The sequence below is a fragment of the Pteropus alecto genome, unplaced genomic scaffold (assembly GCF_000325575.1).
Source record: "Pteropus alecto unplaced genomic scaffold, ASM32557v1 scaffold7, whole genome shotgun sequence".
Taxonomy (NCBI): domain Eukaryota; kingdom Metazoa; phylum Chordata; class Mammalia; order Chiroptera; family Pteropodidae; genus Pteropus; species Pteropus alecto.
The window spans coordinates 37,042,258-37,069,953 of NW_006494614.1; the positions used below are offsets into that span (position 1 = coordinate 37,042,258).

General features: G+C 35.7%; 1 protein-coding gene and 1 pseudogene across 1 annotated transcript in view; one reads left to right on the forward strand and one right to left on the reverse strand.

Moving 5' to 3' along the window:
* PTCHD4 (patched domain containing 4) overlaps positions 1–27,696 on the forward strand; it is a 174,831-nt gene that overhangs the window by 9,634 nt on the left and 137,501 nt on the right.
* LOC112474747 lies at positions 26,932–27,050 on the reverse strand (annotated as a pseudogene).

The window sequence follows — 27,696 nt, forward strand, 5'->3', positions numbered from 1 at the left end:
CTGCTGAAGTGAGAATCACTGTTCCACAGCAGCGGTGCTCAGTGTTGGCTGAGGTAGCAGGGGAGCCTTAAGAATACTGATGGCATAGGTCTCGGCTCTAGAGATTCTGATTTAATTAGTCTTGAGGCAGCATGGGCATTGGAATTTTTTAAAGCCCCTCTTTTATAATGGGCTACCAAGGTGGAGGACCAAAATCTCCTTATCAAATTTCTTTTCCTTTTCTTTTCCACTGTCTTCCCTTTGGGCCTTCGTTACCACTTACCTGTTTTATTTAAGGGATAATCTTATTTCTCTCACATAATTTCTCACACTTGGAGCCTAGCCTATGTAGCAGGATCATCTGCATCTCTTGGTTATAGTTTCTTCTAACTAAATCTTGCAAGGGCTTCCCATCGCCTAGAGAAGAAATTACATACTCTTTACCACAGCCATTGACAACTTTCCTTGGCCAGACCCCAGATTTTACATCATATATGCCATCCTAAATGTTCCTTTTTTCTTACCTTCATGCATACTTTTAATTTTGCTTGGAATTTCTTTCACACTGTCAAATTCATTTCTATCTCTTAAAAGCTGAGATCCCAAAGCCACTTTTTCCGTTAAGTTTCTCTGAGTGCTTTCAAAGGTAGAAAACACTTCTGTGAACTTTGGAGGTACTTTGAAGGCAGTTCCCTTAATCAGTGTATAATTTGTATTACAGATTTGTCACAAGTTTTTGCTAAAACATAACTGTATCTGCCTAACAAACCAATAAGCTGGTAGCCTCCGTTGCATAAATTGATTCGCCTATGAATAGCTAGCCAGTAAGGAGGAGGTCTGTGGGGCCAGTCCTTTGGGGGAAGTTGTGAGTTGTGAAGTCTGTTCCATTCTCAGTCTGACATTCTAAGGCTGTGCCTAAACTCTAATGATCACAGAAAGACATTAAAAACTATTTTCATGCATGGCCCTGAGCTACACGAGGCACAAGCTTTGGGCTTAGGAGACAAAAGGCCACCAGAAGAGGGAGAGGGAGACATTTTTCCCACCTGTACACAGCACACACATGACTTCAGCTCAGGAGAGGCTGTAGAAAGAATAATATGGCTTGCATATCTGCTAGAGTTGCCAGATATAGTAAATAAAAGTATAGGACACCTGTTAAATTTGAATTTTGGATAAACAAATAATAATTTTTAGTATAAGATGTCTTAAATACTGCATTATTTGCTTATCTAAAATTCAGATTTAGCTGGGCATCATGTATTTTATCTGGCAACCTAGCACTATGGGAATTCACAAATCACATTGGAAGACTCCAGTATAGACTTTAGAGTGTCATAGGGACTGGCATCGGTTCTAAATCACAGTAGTGGCCATCATCCCACGAAAGGTATAGTTTGGAAATTATAACGATATTCTAAGGACTCCTAGAAATGTGTGGGTGAATGTGTGCAGGGGCCAGAGTTTCTGTCTTATTCAAGTAGGGATGCAAAGAAGTAAAATTTAAGTTCCTCTTATATGTCCTCGTTTATATACTCTGGCCTTAGGAAACTCAAGTTACATTTATTGTTTTAATAATCCCAAGAATTTATTTGCTAGTAAAATGAAAATTAATGAATAAATGAAAAAAAAACTTATCTAAAACTACATGGGATAAAGATCCCATATAGCAGAAATATCTTTTATGTCTTATCTATGAGAGGATGAAATATATTTCTATACAAAAGAAAAAATTTAATTAAAGAAATTAAGTTATAAGATAAGTCCTGGAGATGTAATGTACAGCATGACGACTATAGTTTACAGTACTGTGTTGTATATTTGAAAGTTGCTAAGAGAGGGATGTTAACTAAACTTATTGTGGTGATTATTTCACAGTATATACACACATCAAATCATTATGTTGCACATATATAACTAATATAATATTATATGTCAACTAAATCTCAATTTAAAAATTGTAAAAAGAAAAAGAGGAACTGTCCATATTAGCCAGAACCATTAAAACAGACATTTATTATAAATGCAATAATTTAGGTCAACACTGTGGATAGAAAAGATTTTTTAAAGGTCTATCAGTTATTCAGATTTAAGAATCATTAGATTAGAAAGAGGGTTATTTAGGAAGCTACTCATTTGAATATGGTAAGAGTGAAAGTATCATAAGCAAAACTGATAGAGGACATAAAATGCAAAGTGAATGATTTTATCATCTCTGTGCAACGGTAGAGATTGAAATTAATTTCTTAAAACATAGGGAACTGAGTGAAAAAGAAGTCCTGATTCCTCTTCTAGAAAGAAGGAAAGGAAGGAAGGAAGGAAGGAAGGGGAAGGAAGGAAGGAAGGAAGGAAGGAAGGAAGGAAGGAAGGAAGGAAAGAAAGAGAGAAAGAGAAGAAAAGAAAGAGGAAGAAAGAAAGGGGATTATGGGTGCAGATGAGTGAAAATTTGTAGGTTGGAAATAGTAGCAAGCTAAAATATGAACCCCTAGACAGACTAAGTTACCCTTTGCATGTATGAAATGTATTATTAAAAACAAAGCTGAAGCATGCTATTAAATATTTGTACAACAGCACTAATAAAGTGTATGTGCTATTTAGAGCCTGTCTTATTTTCCTTCGATATTATAAAGCTTTTAAGGGCAGGGATCATGTCTTGTTCACATTTCTAGCTTAAACGAAATGTGTGAAAAGTCTAGCTTATCATTTCTCCCTTCTCAGGAACCAGGTTTTTCTGCACAAGACACTTTGCAGGATGACCTCTGTAAGGCAAATCCCCTGGTGGCTCAGGCAGAGCCTGAGTAATGGAGCATGAGGACAGGGATAGTGGGGCACCAGTAAGTGCCCCTGGAGACAGACAGACACCCTGCCAGAGTTCCCAGGGAGGCAAAAAGCTCAGGGTCTGAACTAGTTTATGACCCCTTTTCACAGGTAGAACATACCTCTCTAAGGGAATAGCACATAAAACTGGCGTTAGCAACGTGACTTTTATTTTCATTTCATTTTTTTCAACTATTTTTACCTTGGTGATTATTTTTAAGGAATTAGATCCTTTCTAGACTGTGAAACTTGAGACATTTTTTGATTAACTAATCACATCTTACCAGCATGCCTCTTACTAAACAGTGTTCAAGTTTATAATTTAGTTAACTTATCTCAAAAATTGTTTATAAACTGATGTGACTCGACTTGTCTTCTTCCTGATAGAAGAATATTTTGGTAATTGATAAGAGACCCTCACTTCTCATTTTTCCCTCAGTTTAGTATCCTGAAAACTTACTGATGATGTTAAAATCATAAGCATGATAATCTGGTCCATTTAGCCTAAAGCAACACATGTTTTTATTGATAAGGTTCCTGTTTCTTAATAGATTAATATAGGAAAAGTGCTTATTGATTAAGACCCTCTTTAAAAATTTTTAAATAATGACGAAGAGGGTAATTAAAAGGAAACACAAGTCTATGAATCCAATTTTTTCATTTATTAGCTGTATGACTTTGACTTTAGATATCTACTGCCTTTATCCTTCAGTTTTTATATGTTAAAAAATAAAAATATTAATATCCACTCTGCAGATTTTTAGTTTCTGGCACTTTATAGTTTCTTAATAAATTCTAGCTATTTTTTTAATGTAAATCCAACATCATAACAACACCAAAGAAAGATTAGGAAGCCACTTGAAAAATCATTTACAATCCCACTCATCAGTTCTATAAACAATTTCCATCTTTCACTGCAAAATACACAGTTGCCGTACAGAGTATATGTCTTTTTTGATCTTGTTTATTTTCATTTTTTCATAAGCATTTTTACAATTATCATTTTATTGGTTGCTCAAAATTCTGGCAAGTGACTGTGATATAATTTACTTAATTGTTCATTTATTGTTATCTTTGGAGTATTTCTGGGGCAGTGTTTTCGGAGCTGGTTTTTGCAATCCTTAACAGGCAGGCATAAGGAGGAAAGCAAAATATCTTGGCTTGTCAACAGAAGCGTAGGAAAAGAGCATTTTCTTATGTGATTTAAAATGTCGCTTTCCTAAGTATGTGCACTTATGAAAGCAAGATACAAATATAGGTCAACAAGCTCCAGGGTAACAGGTGTCCCAAGAAAAATCCTGAATAGAAATTAGAAGGACCTGATTTATTTATAGACCAACTTAAAAATGCCGTAAATGGCTTTGTTAAGGAACACATCCAAGATTAAACTTCTTACAGTACCTTGTAGCTTATCCTACTACAAAGTAATTTTTGCTTTTCACTTAGTATTGCTCAATGATTCTTATAAGAAACACTTCAGGAACTTTTCAATTATATGATGCCTGGGTCCCCTCCCCAGAACAATTGAAACATAATCTCTGGGGAAAAGTCCTGAGAATTGGTATTTTTTAAGCTTGGCCGATGATTCCAGTGGATAACCTGATTGAGAAACACTAAAGGAACTTAGACCAGAAAAAGAGCCCCCTGTCCTACCCAGCTCCTTTGCAGATGTGTAGGATGAGAGAATAAAGGAATAAGGCTGCTTCTCCTGAACCTCAGCTTCAGGCCCAGTCTGGGATCTCAAATTAGAGAGCATTTGCCCTGACACCAACAATTGTAGTACCATTGCCCCGCCAGGTAAACTGCCTCCATGGGAACTCTGTAGCTAAAGTGAACAACTTCATCCTTGGCTGCAATTCCCTAATCTGGTATTGACTGGCCAGAAATATGATGTCTTAATCAATTTGCTATGCTTGAAAGATGTCCTAGATTGCTAGTCATTGGAAAAATATATCCTGTAACACTTTAAAAGGCATCCTTACTTAGTACATTTCTGCAAAGAGATTAATAAAGAAAATCTGTAGGCACACAGTAAATATTTATAATTATGGTGATAGACCCAAAGATAAGAAATCTCGATAACTCAAAGGAGTATGAAAGTAGAGCTTGAAATAGAGTCGATTTTTATTTTTATTAGCTCCTCGATTTCCATCAAGATAACCTAAATTAATATCCTGAGGTGATCAGTATTTATTAATTTGTAACCAGTTCGTTAATGCTTTCTTGTTAGCCCATCTTTTTGATAAACACATAAGAGATAAAGAAATATGTGTTGAATGAATGGCTTTTTAATTGTCACATTTTGAGTATTAAAAGCATGACATTAAAGAATTTCAAAATATTCCCACTCTTAGTTTACCCAAACTTACTTAATCTTCAGCCAAATTCTTTATCTTCTATCTTTTCATCTGTGAAAATAATATTACACTCCTTTTCTAGACGTATATACAAGTTCTGGGAAGGTTAACTACTAGTTTTAGCATGCTCGTGATTTCTAACTCATCTTAACCTCCTTAGATCAGCGAGGCAAGTCAATCCATATTAAAACAGTATTAACATCATGTCTAATTAAAGGAAAAGTATGTTCATTAAAGAGCAATGAATATTTACAGTAATTCCAACTACATAAGAGCCACGACAACATAAGTGCCCTTCTTGGGTCAGTAGAAAGCTTTTCCATTAGCATTCCAGTGGTTCACAAATCTTATACTCACTCTCTTATTATTTTTAAATGACAATTATAAGTCACTTGAGACAATGAGGTAAAAGGATGTTTTCCCTAGGATGTTTCAATATGAATGATGCGATGTGTGCCAGTGGCCACTGGTAACTGGAAATTACACATCACAAAAAGAAAGCCACATATTTGATACCCTTTATATTACCTTGGGGATTAAATACTTTGTCTTTGGAAAAAAGTAAAAGCATTTTACAAAGTTGAATCCATACTCGTCTTATATTTTGCCAAGCTGTATAAAATAAGGAATTGACTCCTCTTTTATCTACTGTTCTAAAAAAAAAAGAAAACTGTTAAGTAATTGTGACACACCTTAAAACATCATATTGTGTGCATATATATTCACAAGGCTTTGAGAGATTTTAGAAAGTTATCAGATCTATGCCCTTCAGAAAGCCCTGTTATATATAAAGTGCTCCAATAACCTACTCACTAATTATTATCTCTCTAGACGAAAATTATTCTCTAAATCTATTTAAAACAGGTATTCTGTTTGTTCTTCTTTCAGAGGAGAACCCTGGTCATACTATCGTTTTTGAACTATCTTCTATCTGTGACTTTGGAAATGGTCTTTATATCTTCTTGGCCTTCTCCTCTGGCTGAATAATCTCTTAAACATAGACGTCATTCTTTACCTCAAGGCTTTCTTGTTTTTAGCAAACTTTTAAGGTTGGGAAATCGATATGTCTCCTGAATGGTAAACACATATGTTGTGTTCTTTCTAAAGTTAGACAAGTATCTTCCCTGCTCCAAGCCTTCTCCTCCCTGTATTTGCCTTATCTGAAGTGAATAGCATTTCTCAATGAAGATGCAGTCCATATTTTTATTGTTTCAGACGCTGGGCTAGGCAATGGAGTTACAGGCCCTTTTTTCTAGAAACCTGCAGTCTAGTGAGGAAGAAAGACAAGAAAATGAAAAATTATCAGTACAGCATGGTAACGTGAATGTTAAGGTTAGTACAAAATGACCTAGAGCTCTGAGTAATCCAGACCTGGTGCTATATCAGATTCAGCCTCCTCAAGGGCTATATAATAAAACAAAAACAAATATTCTTTATTTGTGGGAGAAGTCTTTCAGAGATGCTTATTTTAATTGGTAATAAATGTTTTCTTTTTTAAAATGTATTCATTAGAATTAAGGTCAGTGGAGAGCTGCTCTCCATAAGCAGGGAAATATTTTGCTACGATCAGTTACTCTGAAGGTTATGAAGTCAGCATAAAATCCCAATAATGCTGTGGACATAAAAAATGAACACAAAGCAAGAAAATTTTATGGGTATGGACCAAGAAATATCAAGATGAAAAAATGTGAGGGTTATTAATCATCCACAAAACCTGGCCAGAAGATTGTTGGATAGTGGAACTTTCCATGACCCTAAAAATCATCCTACCCTCAGGTCTTTCCTCGCTAGCATGTAGTAACTGTTAAGATAATTGTGGGATTATTTAACTAGCAAAAATGAGGCATATGGACAACTATAAAACATCTTTTATAAATTATAAAGCAACCATAGCTATGAGGCTGAGCATTTTTAATAAGGACAAAGAATAAAGAGCTACTTCTACTTTTTTTGTGTGTAATATCTGGTTTAATTAATGTCTCTGACTTGGTGCTTAGTGCCCACTTGGGTGGTAAATCAGCATTTTTATTCCCATTAAATGAATTAGTCACTTTTATATCCTTAACAAAAGGTCACAATAATGCTGTGTAGACTAGGATGTGTAAATATCATCAACAAAAGGTATCTCATTCTTTACTGATTGAAAGGATGTCTGATGTATGCTTGAGAGTTAATATTTACGTACAAATTGTAGGACTCTAAGTCTCTTAGTTAAGAAACATAAAATGGAAACGTGCCTTTTTCTTTTTTTCTTAAGGATTTTCCATATTAGCAAAAGGAAGTGCAACGTTAAATAATTGCCCAGTTATTTGATTATCTTCTATAGAAAATTGAGTTATTGTTATCTGGCTGTCTTATGGCAACACTTTTATTTTTCTTAGTAATTGTTTGAGTTCTCTGGGCTTTTGTTGTTGTTATTTGTTTGTTTTCATTCAGATATAGTAAGACAGCAAGTTAGGAAGTCTCTTCTAATTTTTTGGAGGCAAGGACAGATGATGCCATGTCTAATGTGGGACCATGGGAGTTCTACCACATAGTGATATGCACTGACACACACTGAGTATTCTGTGTCATTTGGAGCAGACGCTGCTCCAAATAAGATATAGGAACTCATTTGGTCCTCACCAACAGAGCAGTGAGGCACTACTTTATCTTTTTACAACAAGGAAACTGAGGCACAGATGGTTAAAGGTCACTCAGACTGGAGTGAAGCCAGTATTCTTACTGCAGCACCTACATTCTTACTTCTACACCATTGACCACAAAGGTTTTTCAGTCTTTAGTTAGTTGCATATCATATGTCTAAAGTTATTCCTGATGGTTTTCATAGGACACTCAAGATTATAAGTGGAAAAAGATTCACTGTATCATCAAATCTATCCTCACCTAGAACTAATAAAAATATTCCCTATTGCATTTTTTTTCAAAGCAATTTAGGCAGTTTTATTAAGCTCAATTTATGTGCATCTCCCTTAATTGATCAAATCTCTGTCTCTTTTCTTGGAATACTCCTCAAAAACCTTAATAAACCTGACAAATATAATGACATCTCTCTATTATAAAACTATTTCTCTTTATTATGATATTCCATTACTCCTTTTTCTGTTAACGACATAGAATGACCCTAAATAATTCTTTTCCTAGTAAGTCATGGTGACACCTAGTTTTTGTGAAGGCCAAAATTCAAAGTCCACATCCTGGCTTTGTAGCATAGGAACCATTGTAAATAGAAACGTATTTGATGTAATTTTAAAATGACCTCTTCTTGCCCCAAATTTAGACTGGAGAAAACTGGCAGCCAAAGTTCTTCTAATTTCATTTAATAACCACCATTCTGAGGGTTCCCAGAATATTGGGAGATATGATGAATAAACATGTATGGAGTTCTCACTATGTGTAAGATAATAATTGATTGTATGTTACTGAAGCAGTATGAAATACTATCCCTACCAGCGAGGAATTTACAACTCAGTTGACATGTCACATACAGTGCATGCATAAGGCAGTACATGCCCAATGAGGGATGAAGACATTTCTTCCTATAGAGAGGAGTTCAGAGGAACAATAGATCAATCACTTTTATTTTTCCCTAAGGCTTTTGGAATGAGGTAGGATTTGAGCTAGTTCCCAAACAAGGGAGAAGAGCAGGGACTTGGACAAAAGAAGAACCAGTCTATATATAGACTCTTCCCGCTTGGGTGGTCAATCACCATTTTTATTCTCATTAAACATACAGGGAGAATTATTTTTATTTCCTAGAACTGGCTCAGGTAGACTAATTAAAGTCATAGAAAGCCCTCTTGAAAAAGTTTATTATAGGACCACCAAGGATGTGCATATTTAAAAGAACTCAAATGTGCAAGTTTTCTAGGTCAGGGTTTCTTAACCTCAGCACTATTTACATTTGGGGCCTAATAACTCTTTGTTTTGAGGAGCTGTCCTGCGCATTGTAGGACATCTAGTAGCATCCTGCCTTCTACCCACTAGACTCTCGTAGTAATTTCCTTTTCTCCCCAGTTGTGACAACAGAAAACAAATGTCTCCTGACATTGTTAATGTCCCCTGGGGTACAAAATCTCTCCCCATTGAGATCCACTGTTCTAGTTATATGAACATTGAAGAAAAGAGTTCTCTCAGATTTCTCTCCTCTGTCCGTAACACAGACCATCAGGACAATCATCTTTGTACCCAACCTAAATCCTACATATTGTATGTCGTAAATCTTCTTTTTTAGTGACCCTAGAGTGTGTGTGTGCCTTCTGTGTCAGGAGAATGCAGACAACTTGGCAGGACACAGGGGCTGTAATCTCTGGAGAATTCCTAGGACACACAGTGCAAGCCGCTAAGAAATGCTCACTAACATCTCCTCTCCACTGAGGAAAAACTCTCTAGTCGTGTTCACTTGTCAAAATTGTCGTCCTATTTAGATTAGAAACCTATTTCAATTGTAAATCTCGTTGGTAGGGGAAGCTCAGAATTTAGGAGAGAACACAGCTGGTGCTTCCTGGATGTTAAATAATTCATCTTCCTCATTTTGGAGAGTCAGAAACAGCTGAGCTGAGATGCTAAATTCTCAAGGTAATATTGCAAAACCTAGTCCCTGGCACTAAGGAAGGAAAAGGCCTAAAAAACACAGAAGCCACCCTCCATAGCTTTAGGAGAAGCTGTAGAGCAAATGCTATTTGCCAACTTGATTTTTCCCTGTCTTGGTAACTCAGGGAAGATAGGTTGGCCTGGCAAATCAGCCTTTTTCCATTTTATATATTGTCATGCCCATGTCACTCAATCGTACGATTCATTTTTAAAGTGAAATATTTTGTCCTTCTAAAAAAATATTTTCCCCAGATAGCAGCGGTAATCATGGAAAAGGGGTAACACCTGCTCAATTGCAGTTTATAGAAAATAGATGACATTTGAACAACTGCCTGATGATAAATATTTCTCATTAATGTTTCTATTCTCACACTTGCTTATTTATTGCATTTATTTTAGTTCAAATTTTCCTAGTACCTGTCCTAAACTCATCTTGGAGTTTCATATTACTTTTAGAGCTGCATTAAATCCTCCAGAATACACAGCTCCTACAACGGTGTTCCACAGTAGTTCATTAAAACTTTTTCAGGTAACTGATCATCTTAGAATTTTTATTTATGTGCCTTCAAAGAAGTAACTTTCTTACCAGATACCTGTTTTACATCTTAATGATATAATATCCTTCTTTATATACGACAGAGGCCATATGTATGCTACTATACTGTATGTTCAGTTCAGACAAATTTCATTGATTGTGGGACTCTAATGAGAATTTATAATGCTCAATGACTGCAGAGAGTTTTATGTTTTAATCTACTTTGCCTGAGTGGTCGATTCCATATGACATAAACAATAAAAACAGCCAAACTTAAATTTTTTTCATTGGTCAGGCTCCGTATAGGGTCTAGCTCCACTGAAAGTAATTATAGACAATGGTAAAAGGTATTAGGAGAAGCCTGCATGCAACCAATGCAGTTATCAAGGCAATACAAATTCCTAAATGATAATTTGGTTCTTTATAGAGGTATTTTCTCAGGGCACATAGATAGACAAAAATCGAATTTCCCAACTGGCCTTTTCCAACTGGAAACTGGCCTTCGGTGATTTGTCACAGGTACGTCCTTTTGAAAAAGATCTCATAGTCATTAGAACGAGAGAGAGGGGAAGAGCAGGAGAGTTCTAGTAAACAAAATCTCATTTGGGTTCATTTATTAAAGTCTTTACTCGTCTCATAAGAACAAAGTAGGAAAAAAAAACCATTCTGGTGACTGGGCCCATGAGCCAGGCAACCCAGTATTCAGGCTCTGACAATGAATCCAAGACATCCCAAGCAATATTCAGTTTATTGCTATGGTGCCAAGGGAGGTATTTTGAGCATCCACACTGATTTTCCCTTCACGATGCTTTTCTCAGGAGTTAGCAATGTAACCTGAGCCACTTTAACTTCATAATAACAACTTGCTTTAATATACCCCAAAGAAGGGCATTTAATTCAAACAAGCCTCTGTTTCATTATGTTTCAAAGAAGTCATCCTTCAGAAACCTCGTTTTATCTCATTTGAAAAGTGATGAGTTGTATTAAAAATTAGATGTTATGCTGCATAGTAAGACATGTATTATTAAAGAAGGTATAGAACCTTTAAAAGTCGGCACAATTGAGAAAGTTGTTTCAATATAATATCAGTAAGTTTGGAAGTATACAATAGAAAGAAAATAGAAATTGCTGGAGAAGTTCAAAATAAGGATTCATAAAAATAATACAATTAATACAGTTCTCTATTAAAAAGATAGAGAAGAATCAACCCATCCTATCAATTAAATGTATATTTGTTTATTTTAAAATGAAATCGTGGTGCTAGAAATATAACTGACACTTTTAAATCTGTCTGAATTCCATTCAGGGGAGACCAGAAGAGTTCACTCAAAACACTTTGTAGAACTGGAGCTTCTCAACAGAGCTACTTGCATTTTGAATTTTTTTATTTGTGGAAAAGAACAACTCCAAATGGAATGAGTGAGATAAACAGATTTAAACATAAGCATGTATCGGGGAATCAGTGACCGAAGAATATCGAATGAAAAGGTCTTAATTATGAGGGAAGGTATTTGGAAATTAGTTAAAGTAAACTAGATCAGAGATAGCAGGTTCTTGAGTTATTTCTTGATTTGTTCTCCTGAGTAACATATTTATTTGTTCCCTGGTATTATTGAATTTATTAACATGAGTATTCACTCTCTCATTTTTTATTCTCTCAGACTGTCTGAATGACTTGTTCAAACAAATTACGAAGTAGTCAGGCTGGCAGTCACAGCTAGACCAAGACATAGCAACTGCTAAGGATATAACTAATATTTTTACAGAGACATTAAACATGCTGTTTAGGATTTGTTTAGCCATTCATTCATTCAACATACATTTTAGTTAGACCCCTCTGTGTATGAGAATGTGTGCTGGAGAAACAGAAGGGCAGTAACCCAATCCTCACCTTCCACGCTGCAGGGCTCTGTGGACAAAAGCTCAGTCTCTGCAATCAGATCTAGGATTGCAACCTGACCTTATCACTTATTAACTATATGATTTGGATAAATGACTATTTCTCTAAGCCTTGGCTTCTTTAGTTTAAAACAGAATGACAAACTATCCTATAGGTCACCAGAAGGATTGAAATGAGAAACATTTTTCAGTGACTATACCAAAATGAGAAAACATTAGTGTTGGTGCTCTAAAGGAAAAGACATATTTTAAAAAATAGACACAATTAAATTGTAGGAGGTCTCTAAAGTGGGGGCACCAAGAATCTCTTGGCATCTCAAAAATAAGAAAAATGGAAATGAACCATTCTATGTGGGTGGAGGCATTGCTGGAATAATCAGAATCCCAATTTTAGAAACATTACAACTGAAACATTTTTAAATGAGATCAAGAAATTACTCAATATTCCTCTTCTCTGTTGAGTTAGTAGAGGGAATAGAATTAAACTATAGTAAAAGATTAGGCCTAAGGGAAACTTTTTAATTCTAAAGGTTGTTAGTAAAATTTATCACCCCTGAAATTGTATTTTTAGAAATATGACATGCAGCTGTCTTCCCTGGATGATTTGGATGCCAGGCTGACTGGAGTCAGAGAGATGAAATCTTTAGGATCTTCCTCTCCTCCTATGATTGATGTAGGGAATGATGTGCAGAGTTGACAATGTACAATAAACCACTGTGGCAGAGATGGAAAGGCTGTATAAAAAATCAGGAGAAATAGGTAGAAGTTATATTTTTAATAAGGAATGGGACATACTCTGTAATGTGTGGACTTGCATATTCCTTTGAAAGTTTGATGCGGAAACACCAATATATAAATTCTATTTGCAAATTCTGCTTAGAATTGCAGCCTGCAAATCATGCTGCTACACTGAAGCCCAACAGCATTTCAGTTAGGAAGATGCTGCGTGACAGGATTTTGAGGACGTTGTCATTTGGAAGGCATGTCAAAAATATTTGGAAATTTAAACCCCAAAATTTCTATGTTCTTTCATTTTCAAAATTCAGATTACCCATGTCAGTTAAAAAAGATTCTAAGCACGATAAAATATGGGATTAAATAAAATCATAACATACCTATTTTGCATGTTCTAAACCAGATGTCAATAAACTTTTCTATAAAGCTCCAGACAATGCACAAACAATTGAGTGTGTCTGTGTGGCTATAAAACTTTATTTTCAAAACTGACAAGGGCCAGATTTCATTGGTGGACTATAGTTTGCCAACCCCTGATTTAGATTGTTTTTTAAAGCCATATTTTCAAAATGACTAGTAACATTTTTCCTCTGCTGAGTATCAAATATCCCCACATCATATTTAGGTTATGTATCTGTCTTTTTTTTTTTCTCCTAATCTTTACAATGCAGCATCTAGAACTTAGACTAAGAAGACTCAAATCTACAAAGAGAATTAGACAAATGTACTACAAGTTTGTATTACAAACTTGCATTCAATTTCGAAAGAATTTGCGGACACTGAAAGGACACTGAAAAGAATAGTTCCCGAAGACATGAGAATATCTGTGCTGTGTTGAACTTTCTGGCAGCAGGGAAAAGAAAATGTCATTTTCTTCCTCTTCCATCTCTAAAATTTCTTCCTTCATGAAAATGCCTCAGGATGTGAGAACAAAAATTAAAATATTAATGAAAATACATAAAGCAATGGCATTACAATCCCTTTGGGAAAGGCCCCATAAAAATAAGCTATGTACTGCGTCCTGCAATCAGGCTCAATCAAAAATGATTGATTGAGGTTCTCCCTTTTATTTCTTTCCCCTCTTTTTCCCCCTCAAACCTGAGTTTTTGCATATAATTCTTATATATCGAAGACAATTTGACCTAAAATTTGGATCAAGGTTCTATGTGGGTGGAGGCATTGCCTCTGGGTTGAATAGCATCTCTACTTTAGATCTACAAAAGTTCTGTATAACTGTTACTGTGAATCTGATAAGTTATATCCCCTCGAGGAGGCAGACAGCCTCACTTTTATAAATATTTGGCATCTGGAAGCACAATTTTCAGTTTCGAATATTGTTATGAGCTTGGCACCTATTTTTAGTGGCATTCTTAGAGACATTGTACATAATGAGAATAGCAAGCAAAGGCATTGGAATTTAAGGAGTGCTAACATTTCAAGTTTGAGATCATATCCGTGCCTTGCCATTATAAAGAATTCTTTACAGCAGACCTACAATATAAGTGATCACTCTAATGACTTAATCTAAGAATGAAGAAATGTGGAGAAATTACGAATATACTTGAGACAAAACTAGGAGACTAAGATGAAAAAAAAATGAGGAACCAGAACCTGACATTCTCAGTCATAGTCTTCTGATCTTGGACATCAGAAAGTGCTGCCTTTCGGCCTCGGAAAAAAGTAATTAAATACTTTGATAGGGAATGAATAATAGTCCCTTAGCAATTCTGTGAGGTGTATGCTTCAGACTGGTATCTGGACATTTTTACTGTCATTGCTATAGACATTGGGAAGAACAGTTTGGACCAGAAAATTATAATTATTGGAAAAACACTCTGGAAAGGCTTGGGATTGTTTGAACATTTATTGAAATGATGAAACCTACAATATAAGTGATCACTCTAATGACTTAATCTAAGAATGAAGAAATGTGGAGAAATTACGAATATACTTGAGACTTAATCTAAGAATGAAGAAATGTGGAGAAATTACGAATATACTTGAGACAAAACTAGGAGACTAAGATGAAAAAAAAATGAGGAACCAGAACCTGACATTCTCAGTCATAGTCTTCTGATCTTGGACATCAGAAAGTGCTGCCTTTCGGCCTCGGAAAAAAGTAATTAAATACTTTGATAGGGAATGAATAATAGTCCCTTAGCAATTCTGTGAGGTGTATGCTTCAGACTGGTATCTGGACATTTTTACTGTCATTGCTATAGACATTGGGAAGAACAGTTTGGACCAGAAAATTATAATTATTGGAAAAACACTCTGGAAAGGCTTGGGATTGTTTGAACATTTATTGAAATGATGAAAAATTTAAAGACAAAAAGGTCTCGCATATTTATTTACATTAAAGGCATATTTATATCTCTCTAGCAGTGAATGCCTTTAATATGTGTGTTTGCTTATACCTTCAGGCCTTTTTTAAACACTACTGTGTTTCTCTAATTTGTCTCAACTCTAATTTTTGCTCCCTCATATTTTCAACTTAGTAATACTTTCCTTCAGTTCAGTACACAGTAGAAACTCAGCAAATATGTTTGATGCATTAGCTAAGTAACTAGACCCAACACCACTGATATTCATCAGAAATCAGAGTAGACAGCAAATTGGCAGTCTTTCTTTCTGGCCACTATTTCTTGGGTAAAAATGAAGCAAATGAGAAAATACAAGCAACTGTTTATGGTGCTGGATTTTGTTGGCGGTTGTTTCTGATTAATTACTGTGTTGATTGATGTCATATTTATTAAGTTTTCCATGGTGTCAGGTGTCTGCCTAGTGTTTTGACTAAGAAACTACAGAATAAAACTGCAGGGTAGAAAAACAAGAAGGAAGGAACTGCAGTGCAGTGGCCTGGGGAAGGTGCCTGAAAGAGCGGTCCAGCAAATAGCATCCAGAAAACAAGACTGGGTCAGTGACTTTGTTGGGAAAGGAAGCTGTTTTCATTTTAGTCAATTTCCATTTCTCTGTCAGAGTACTGAGCTGATATTTCTATCACACCTTTCAGTCTCTGTGAAGGACTTGTTTTATAATGAGCAGGGAAACCCTCTCGCCCAGATATAGGTCGGAGCTTATATTTCTATTGTACTGGATTATGTTTGCATTGCTACCCTCATTTAAAGATCAAATGACTAAGATTCCTAGAATGAAGTTATTTTTCCAAGGACGCAAAGATAGGAGAGAGTGAACTCAAACACAAATCTTCTGACTCCAAGTTCATGGTGTTTGCCATTCTGCACAATGCCTGGTAGAAAGCTATGTGGAGCCATTCTTATGCCTATGTTTATGGGCCTGGATTTGAGGTAAAAAATGTTCAATATGGGTGATGACAGCAGGCAAAAAAATTAAAGAAAGAGTGGGAGTGACGAGTTTCCTTTCTCTTTTCTTGGAGTTAATCAGTGAGAAAAGAAGAAAGTGTTTATACCTAACCACATATTATTGTCCCTTTGCTATTATTCACAACATTCACAGATTGTGAACTTTAAAAGACTGGTCTCTTTGGTTCCTACAGTTATGACCTTGAGCACCGAGGTTCTAATCAATCCATCAGTATGTTTCTGTGAATGTCTTAAACTATACCAGTCAGCAAAGGAATTTTACAGTGTGTTGACCTTTCTTTGGGCAACTTAAACATCTTGGAATTTTTTGCTAGTTACAAAAATATTCAAAAATAATTTCAGATTGCTTTAAAAATAAGGAAAACAGAATAAGGGAATAGGACTATTCCTGCACAGATGCTAGCAATTATGGTCAAGTGGTTTCTAAGCTTTGACCTCAAATTCAGATCAGTTTTCTGGATGCTAGGAGATACGACTAAAAAAAAGCATGATCTTCTCAGTGGGAGAGATGGTTCTACCAGTCTTTCCTATATCTGAATCTTAACGGATTGATATACTAGACAATAGTCCCAGTGGCATTTTTGGTAAGCACAGGGAGAAATTGTATGTAGCTGTGACTTTCAGTAGCCTATGGTAAAAATTGAGAGCATAGCGTTAAAACATTTTAATGATAGAAATTCTGTGAGGGCTAAATCGAGAGGGCTAGACATCTCAAATCCTAATGCGTACCAAGGAGAGATTTTTAACAAATCTGACAGAATCAGTGGGCAATGTGTCCCTTAGACAGTCTCTAACAAGTGTTACTTTATTTAGCGAAACATTTGGTAAGATTTGGATTTCAGTGTTTGAAGTTGCATGCTTTGATAGGGAACTGAAGAGCTAATGTCCTATATTACAAGTATGGGAGGGTGAACACTTGGAAACCGGAGGAGGCAGTAGCAGGGTTGATATTCTATTATGAAAATTGAGAGTCTAATTAGATTCTCAACTGGATAGCGGCCCACTTCCTCTCTATTCTGTGGTATGAATCAGTTTACTCATTAAATTGAACTTGTCGCTGCTAAGTTCCCCAGGAACCAGTTAAAAACAAAACTCATCTTATTGCAATCCAAAGAAACTGGTAATTTACACGTAATGGGTTGCTATTTGGATTTTAGTTAAAACATGATACTGTGTTTTGAATGATACTTACCATACCCATCAACATGGATTTTAATATAAAACAAAGATGCAATTTTCAAGATATTTCTAAATAACTTAAAATGCATGGTATCTCTCATCCAGGTTTCACCAAAATGAGATTTTCCTCTTTCTAGGAGCTGCAAGTGAGAGAGTGAGGTTGCCAAAAGAGGTACTGAAATTAGAAGATCAGATTCTAATCTTGTCTCCATTTCTTATAAGATGTGTTGCTTTGGGCAAGCCATTTGACTAGTCTCTGTTAAATGCGAATAATAATAACACACATTTCACAGAGTCGTGGAGGGAATTAAAGCATAGGAAAGCACCTGCCAACATATCTGGCACATAATGCAAACATCATAAATAGATTTTGTTTTTTTTTTTCCTTACTCTGAACTCACTCTTTTCCATGCTTTAAAGTTATTCATATAACACTCATTGTTCATAATTTTGAATCATCCTGTTGGTCCTCAACTTTGTAACTACTTATTATAACTCACTCATTATGACAACTAGAAAGCAAGACTCACTTAATATTTTTTTCTTTCCTTTCTGATTCCTCTGAGACAAAAGCTCACTCGCACTATAGGTACCAATGATGGAGGGAGAGAATTGTTTCTGGGCTATGGTGGCTATGCTTTCTGTTATTCCAGAGATATAAGGAAATAAATAGGATGAGTGCTTACCAGGGGCCTATTATTGCATTTCAGAATGAATGGAAATAGAATTGTCGTAAATAAAGATGAGAAAATGTAAGAGAGAATGTGGGAAAAGAGGATAATCAGACTATTTGGATTGATAAACCATTCTCATCACCCTGTGAGTGGCATGGCCTCAATAGTATGAGATTGACTCATGCATGTACTTAAATTAAGAATTAGAATCATAGCATCATTAAATTTTAGGACTGAGAAAGACTTTAAAGATTGTCTATTCTCTTGCTACTCAAAGTGACATCCACTGTTCCACAGCATCATCACCACCTGGAACATATTAGAAATGCAGCATCTCAGACTCCACGTCGCTCATACTTTATTAAAATGTACATTTCTACAAGATTCCCAGGTGGGTCCTATTCACACAAAAAGCTGTGAAACACTGGCCAGGTTTGTACTCATCCTATTTTCATTTAAGCTTCAAATCTGATATGTATATATTTTCATCCGAGTCTCTAAAAAGTGTTCATCGAACCAATGAACAAGGTTGAGGACAGAAGTTTTCAACATATCTCTGAAAAATTGCCCCAAACCGAGTTCGAAATCAGTGATTTAAATCAGCATCTTGCTCAGAAATACAAATTCACCCAATTAAAAATTATCATCCAAAATATTTTTTATCTTTTTCACAATGTCAAGAGAGACGTTTATCTAGCATTTTAATTGTATAATGTACCATACATACAAAATAATATGTAAAATATATGTATAGTTTAAAGGATAACTATAAAGCAAACACCATGTAAACACCAACAGGGTTAAAACATAAATCATTGCCAGTAGCTCAGTGTTCCTGTGGCCTATCCCGTCATATCCTTTTCTTCCTCTCTACTGGTGATAAACGCTAAAAGTATTATTTTTATGATAATCTTTTCCCTCGTTTTTCATTATTTTTCCATCTAAGTATACATTCTTAAATAATATTGTTGTTTCACCTATTTTTGAGCATTGTATAAATGGAATTCTATGGTATCTGTTTCTTGTTAATCTCACTCAACCTTATGTTGGTGTGATTTATCCATGTCAATTAGTTTAGTTTTTCCTTTCCACTGTAAGGAGCAGTAATTTCATTGAGCAGTAATTTGACAATTTATTCTAATGCTCATGAGCATTTGTGTTGTTTACTCTTTGGGTCCATTCACAGACAACACTGCCATGAACATTTGTGTAGCTGTATGTATACAAATATGTCCACGCTATCTAGCCAAGAGAGGAATCTTTGTATCTTCGACTTTACTTGATATCGCTGAAAATTTTCTAAGTGGTCCTATCAATTTACTTTCTGAGCAAGAGAATAAGTGAGAATCCTGTCACTGCCCTTAAGAGACTTTTTCAGATACTGCCTTGATGGAGTCCAGGCACACTAGGTCCTTTATAATTCTTTAATACATCTGTTTGTAACTCTATTAAAAAAAAAAAAAACCCTCAAACCAGCCTCTCATCTTTTTATCTTAATTGTTCGCTCGGCACTCCCTGAAATATTAGTTCTCAAATCAACATCAATTCTTGTAGATGCATGTGAGAAAATCACATTTTTCCTTTTTTAAACCCAAATTACATTTGCCCATCCCAGGCTTCTGATCCCTCTTCGTTCACTGTGGCTGCACCAGCATCACTGTTGGCAGCTGAGTCTCCTTTTCATGTTCTCTTGGAACAGTGGGTGGTAATTAACCTAGGTCAGGAGATATAATTTAAAGGCATCATTCAATAATCTTTTATTATTTTCTATTTCTTCCTCAGCTTCAATTCCTTTTCCTCTATATTTATTCTGTCTCTTTATTCTCATAGCAAGAGAAGGAAAAAACTATGTAGTAGTTTTCTTCTTCATTTTTAAATTCTGGTCAGCTAACAAGAGTTACATTATTAGCCCAAAGCAGTGGGGCTATTTCTTCTCTGATCTTCCTGGTCCAAAGAAAAGCAAGTCAGGTCAAACATTAACAACAACAAACAAAAAGAATTTTTTTTTCTTACTCTTAGCATTTGTGGCTTATTTTAAATTTAGCCTTCTGAATGCTATTCTTATAAATCCATGATTTTTTTTAAATTGTCTCCTTTTCCTTATTTGGACCTCTCCTTTTAAAAGTTAAACTCATTGGAGAACATTCTGTGCCACCTCATTTTTTGTAGGTTTCTCCTTTTTTCCTTCCTTGGTGAAATTACTTCTATTTGCATAATCTGGCATTTTAAGACTTTTCCAAACTTTGAGTTTTCTTTTTCCGTTACAGAGTTACATGTCATAGAGTCTGTCAACTTTTTCTTTTAAACCTTTGAAGCCTTCCTTTCTGAAGTTTGCGGAGCATGTCCGACTAAGCCCAAGCTTGATCAGAATGAGTTTTTTTAAAAAGAAAAGAAAAATGCATAAATCTGTGTATACTTCCTTTATGATAAAAGGACTTCTAGACTTCTTGAAGTCTGTGAAACCCCACATTTCTTCAGTCTAACATGTCATCTTTAAGTAGTTTCCTACTTCTTTAGCTTAGAGCTTTCACTTTTTATCATGGTTGCCCAGGAGCATCAGTCCGTCTTGTTAGCCAAATTTCTTTCTCCTTAAACTTTATCTCTCTGTTTTTTCTTCTTCTAACTATCTCTCTGCTAACATTTACAGACTTAATTGTGTATGTATGTGTATTTCTTCAGGACAGAAAAAGAAAATTAAACTTCTTACCATGTTTCTGGTGTGAAATTTGACTCATCATCATCAAGCTGACATTGCAAGCACAGGAGAAAGAAGTTCTAGGGCGGTGGTTCTTAGATTTGAATGGGCATCTGACTCACCTGAGGGCTTATTAAAAGATACATTACTGTGTCCTCCTATCTGAGTTTTTGATTCAAAGGATCAGAATTTGATTCAAACAATTACTAGTTACCAATTGATGTTGATGCTGATGGTCCAGGGACACACTTTGAAACCTACTGTAACAGAGTGAAATATTATAATCTTCTGAAGAATTGATTTTCTTAATTCAGAGTAACCAAACTCATCCTCATACTTTGTTATTATAAATGATACAGTTTGAGCTGTTAGTGCAGATTCATGTGTTGCCATCTTCCAAGTAAGTGTTTCAATGGTATATGTATTAGGAAAAATTATGATATTTCAATGATTATATATCTCTGCAAAATGAAGAACATTATTTATCTACCAAACAGACAAGAAAAAAAAGATGATTTTTAAAAATAAAAGTAATGATAAAGCAGTTACATTTTGTACTTGATATACATTTTAGTATACAAGAAGAGTAGAGCATTGTGAAGAAATAATCCAACTCTTTGAAAAATATGTCCTCTCCCTGTTAAGGAGTGGTGGTGGTAAATGCAGAAAGCGTGTAACAGCTGTTCTGGAGAGGAAGGTACTGCACTGTTCCTGATGAGATAGCTCACTGCCCAGACACCTTTAACCAGCACTCATTGTTACTCGATAATTCAAGACATTTTATCTTCTCATCATAGTTTGGGGAGTGAGAAGGTTTGGAGTGAAAAGCAAAATTTTCATTGACTGGAAAGTGAGTTCATTCCGATAAGAGGTGGTACCTGCAGTAATTAGGTCTCGAGTGATGAACTCACTGACAGCTCTGGAAAAGTGCACAATATGCCAAACTCAGAAGTGAAAGAAGCAGCAAAGGAACAGAGAACAATTACTCTGAAGACAGCCTTTCTCCCACCCCAGCACTCTCTCTGTTATACTTTTCAATTGTGATGTTTTAAATAATTCAAAACCTCCATTCAAATACTGTCTTCTGAAATCATAAGATATGAATTTTTAAATGCTTTCCCACCCTCAGCTTTGTTCTGTAAGTTGTTAACCGAAGGGTCACTGGGTAATCTTCATTTTTCTAAGGAAGTTAAAAGAATACAGTACAGTCAACTCCTCATCTTTTCTTCTAGGCCCTAATTCTGATCCTTTTTGGCAAGACTCACATCCAGAAGGCCCATCTACCTTGGCAACCACACCTAGTTGCCTAGAAATGACTGTCCTAAGACATCTCTCCTTATCCAAATATGCCATCACTGGGGTCTAAACCTATTCACTTAAAACTTGACATGATAGGTCATATGTGCCCATGGGTTTTTGTTTGCTTGTTTGTTTTGCTTTTGGTTTTTTGTATAAGATAATAATGACTACTACATCTATCAAACAAAAGAAACCCCTCAGCTCATTTTAGTCAGAAGTATACAGTATGCTCATTTTTTTCCAGCATCCAGTAGCCCAGGGTTTCCTACAAAATGTAATGTCTCCCAGGGCCCACGATTTCTCAAGGATGCCTCATGTTTGATTCTTCAAACTCTGCTCATTTAATGGGTCATTCTTTCAGACCCTTGCTCTGTGCTTTCCAAGGTAACAGATTATTGGTCTGGGCTGATCTGCTAGTGAGAAAGAAACAGCATCCCAGCTGTTTCCATACAGAATTCATATTCTTAAGAATGATTTTCTGGGGAATGTTGCCCCCACTCCCTTTGTCTAACACATGATAGTGGTAACAATTTCATCTCATAAGAGATGAAAGCAAGGCTATGGCAATCCGTGGAAAAGGTGTTTGAGAGAAGGCAGAAACCACATAAATACACTTGGTACTGGTTCAGTTACCATTTTGACATAAGAAAAGTAGAAACTACCTGGATTCCATTCATCTGCCTGCAACTTTAATGTCTTGCCCTTCTCTACTGCTGTGCTCTGGTATTACAAGTCTCCAAACAGTTCAAAAAGTTTTTAGCTAAGGCAAATACCACTCTTCATTAAATGATTTTGAGAAGATACTGTAATGCAGGCAATTGCAAAACAAATAAAAACAAAAACACTTATTCTGCCTCCAAAGAGTTTCTAGTAAAGAAGGTGAGAAACATAATAAAAATGCCTTATAATAATTATAAATGTCTTAGGAGCAATCTCAAAAATATAACACTTCAGAGGAAAGAGCTTCTTCCAGTTTAAGGTTTTGGGAAATTTTTATGTCAGTTCTAACTTTTTGTTTACCACAGATAAGAAATTCTCTTGCAAATAAGTTGATTTGTCTCAGACAATTCAGAAGTTTCCTTAGAAATACTGAGACGTTAAGACTTTAATTGTCGCATTAATCCAACTTGAAAACCTGTCCATTTTATTATTTTAACAAGGAAATATATTGTTATTTTTAATGTAATGTGTTATTGCTTCATTAATAGATCATTTTTTTATTATTATTATTTCAGCTTCTGTCTATTCAAATTAAATTAGAATTTTGGACGGGCTCTTCCTCTCTGCCCTCCCCACCTCCCCCACATAGCTATTTCCTTGCTTAAAATATACTGCTGACTCATGTGGCCCTGAATGATCAAACTCCCCTTCGCAAATAATTCTTAGCATATGCAGTGACCTAATCTAACGCGACTCCTTTCATGACTAGTTCTGTCTTCACAGAGGCCTGGCTGTGGAATAGGAAATCCATGAGGTCACTTCTAAGAATTTTCTTTATATTGCACCCAGCAAAAGAAAGTGTATGGGTTTTTTTTTCTTCTTTTTTTTTTTCCCCACACTCACTTTCTTTTAACTATGCTTATTTTTTTTTTTATGTCTGAGATAAATTTTCTAGAATCTGTTGTTAGTATATGCTGAACACATGATCCAAAGAAGTCTGCTTCTGTGGAGAATAACCAAGTCAAGGACAGAGGGTACATCCCTATAATGAAATGCAAATTTCTTATTAAAAGGCAAATTCTTCATCTCAAAGATTGAACAGGATGTGACTTCACTTGACTAGTAGGGAATTTCCTATTAAGGCATTGAAAAAATATTTCAACTAAAGACTATTCTTTGGATCTGAACCACTTTCATTTTAATGAATTGGAACATTTGAATGTATTGTAAGCCCGTATCCTACAAAAATTTATTCTGAGATAAACAATGTCAGCCAATGTGTTGCCATTTGTTATAATTCCTTCTTTTACACTATATATTTCCCATCGGGAATGGGAAATGTTTCACCAATATAGACTCTATATAGACTGCTATTTTTCTGCATTGTTTTGCTTTTTTAAAAATTTTCCTGACCTACTTTCCATAATTCTAGTCCCCCTCATCCTACCGAATGTGGTTTTCAGCTCCAAGAATGTCACTATTGTCCCTAGGCTCTAAAGCAACATCTATGGAGTCGTCATCTACTTGTCCTTTCTTGCTATTGTCTCACATTCAGTCAGTCACCAAGTTCTATCCATTGTACTTCTTAAATAACTTGTTATTAACTAATTTTCTATTCTTTCTATTGCCACTTGCTTAATTTAGAGATTATCTCTCACCTGGATATCTATTGGAACCTACTCATCTATCACCCTGTCAATATTATCATCAAATCCCAACACACACACACACACACACACACACACTGGCATCTCACACCATTCTTCACATTGCTACCAGAGAGAACTTCTAGCACATGTATCTCACCAGCTTACTTCTTGTTTTAAAGATTTTCAGTGGCAAACATCTCACATTCCCTGGGTGGTACTCAAGAGTTCCTTCTGATGTCTCCCTTGGTTTCATCCTTCTTTTCCATTTTGGATGAACAATAATAAACATCATTGTTGTTGGAGGGAGTGCCACCACTTATTGCACTTTCACACTGGGAAGAAGCCTTTATTCCAGACTGGCTAGCCTAGTCCTGAGTGCCATTCCATTCCTTTAGCTCATTGCTCAGTATTTCCTTGTAAACAACCCCATGTGGTTCAAACAGCTCCAATGCTGTCAGCCCCAGTTCTGAGTGAGTGTTGTTTTTTGTGTATGTTATTATTGGTGTTTTTAACAGTGCATTGATATAGCAATATGCATTTGAAAAGTCTCCCCTAAATACCTGCTTATATAACTGCTTGCTCTGCCTTCAAATAGCCCTGATCTTTCAGATCTTTCAGTCAGACGCCCACTTAACCATGTTAATCATTCTTCCACAAAGTACCTCCATATAAATGAAGGATGTTAGATTGTTTTCTTTTCATAAGCTCTGAAAAAAAGAGAGACTCTCACCTTATTCATAAGGCAGGCATGACATAGTTACCTCAAATTCTCTGACTACTTGGAAAATTATAGGGAATTAATCTATGTTGCAGTAAGAGAGAGTGATAGTGAACGTTCTTAAGGACAATGGATCAGCCTTTTATATTTCTGTGCCTGTAAAATCGTTTGTAGCAGGTGCTCTAAAAAACTAGTTCTTTGTTGAACGTGTTAAGTTGGAAGCAATGTCTATGCGTACCTTATTTGTATTTCCATTTCTCTGTATTTTTTCCTTTTCTTCACTTTAAAATGATCAAGTCAGTTGAATGAAGGTATTTGCTATCAATAGGGAAGATGAAATATGTTGAATTTATATTAACATCACACTATACAAAATACTCTTGGCATTCTTTAGCAAACAGTGATGTTTGTAACATGTTACAGAATAAGAGAACATTTAATATCTATAGCAAGCATGAAATATTGTACTGAAACAAATATATTAAAATCAAAGTGTTCTGTAAATGATTTTGATGAAATCATATTCCTCTGAACAATTTAGTAGGGAGATCAGATGATAGATCAGAAAACAAAAAATGAAACCATATGATTGTAGAATCATCTCATCTGGCTTTTGCATGCTGCCATTTTGTATATGAAATTTAAAGAGATGATAAAATAAGGAAGTTTTATGAGGATCTTTCATGATTTCACCAAGTGCTTTTAGTTATAAGACCTTTCATTGGAGTGGGGGTGGGGAGACTCTGTACTGTGGAATCTGAGGTTTGGTTCTTATTTTCATTATTGTCTTACTGCAGAGAATGTCACAAAGCACAGGCCTTCTTTCCACCATGATGTTTGTCACAACCAGAAACCCTACTTTTTTGGTGCCTAGAAGAAAAGCATCTGGCAGTGCTGACACACAGGCCTGACTCAAAAGCTACAGTGAAGGAGGGAGAGCTCCATGAGAGCTTCAGTTGTCCCAGAAGTTTACTCTGATAATGAATTGTTTTCCAGGTTAGAGAAAACCTATGTCCAGGTGATCATTTGGAGAATACTAAAGGAAGACTTGAATGAGCAAGTTTAGATTTCCCCTAAATATAGCAGATAATATCTGTCTCCTGAAACTGCACCAAGCTGAGGGCAAGCTCTAGGTTGTATAGGGAGTGTACCCCCAGTACTGAAACAGAGAGTTAGCATCTTTTGTTCTCTGTGTTAGCTAAATATAACCTATTTAGAGCCCTGGTTATTTTCTGTACTTGTAGTGAAGGCTGAGCGTTGATGAAGTGTTTTCAGTGCCAAAGGCATTGTTTTTATTTCATTTTAAGATTACCGAATTGTTCAATCATTATTTTGTAATTAGATAATAACTGTAGATAGAGCCCTTACACACTAACAAACTGGGTGCCATGCCTCCTCAAATATCATCAAACTTATTTCGTATAATAAAGCTTATGATCTAGACAGTCCCATTCCATAATTAAGGAAAGAAGGTCAGAAAATCTAAGTAACTTTTCAAAAGTCACAGCAGTTGTAAGTGGCCAAATCAGAACTCAAGCCAAAGTTCTATGAACTTTAAAGTCAAACTGTCATTGGTAGCCATACATCTTGTGAAACCAAAGTGGTTTTGCCATCACTGCCATGGCAACTAGGTCATGTGACCTCTACTATGAGCTATAGGTCTTTTCTCTGAAAAATAGGGAGGAGATCTCAGTTCATTTCTTTTCTTTTCTTTTTTTTTTAGGCAAGGCAACCCTTGGTTGACCTCACAGATTGCAAGGACCTTGTCAGCTTACAATCCCTTATTTTTTATTTTTTGCACCTACAGCACCTGGTCTTCCTAGGTGGTCTCCCATCCAAGTACTAACCAGGCCCGACCCTGCTTAGCTTCCGAGATCAGATGCGATGGGGCTTGTTCAGGGTGGCGTGGCCATAGAGTACTAGCTTTTATAATTGTCCATGCACTGAGTTTCAGCAGAGATCTTAATTTCTTCATAAAGCTTTGAGTCTCTGCCCAGTGTCCTTTTATTCCAACCTGAAGGATGTGCTACGTGCCAGGTGGGTTTAGTGGTAAAGAACTTCCTCAGCGTTGGTTTCTCTGGGAATGTCTTAAGGTCTCCCTCATTTTCAGGCAGTTTTGCCAGATATAGGATTCTTGGTTAATAGCTTTTTTTCCTTCAACTCTTTGAATACATCAACCCACTGCCCCCTGGTCTCCACGGTTTCTGTTGAGCAAATGCTCATTATCTTATTGGCAAAAATATGACAAAGCTACCTCCTCTCATCTTTACAGATGTTAATAATGTACCTTATCTTATTCAACAGAACATTTTCCTATGGTATCATGATATCAGTTAACTTGTAGCATCATTTTTAAGAAAAAAGAATTGAACATTTTAAGTGTAGATACTCTAAGGTCTTTAAAGGACAAAATTTATTGCAGATCTTCAAATTATAAATGAAAAGGTCACTGAAGCATCCTACAGATTTTAATTTATAATAAAGTAAATATCAATCTTTACTGTCTCACATAAACAAAAAGCTCTTTGGGGTCCTTATTTGTTTTTTTTTTGTTTGTTTTGTT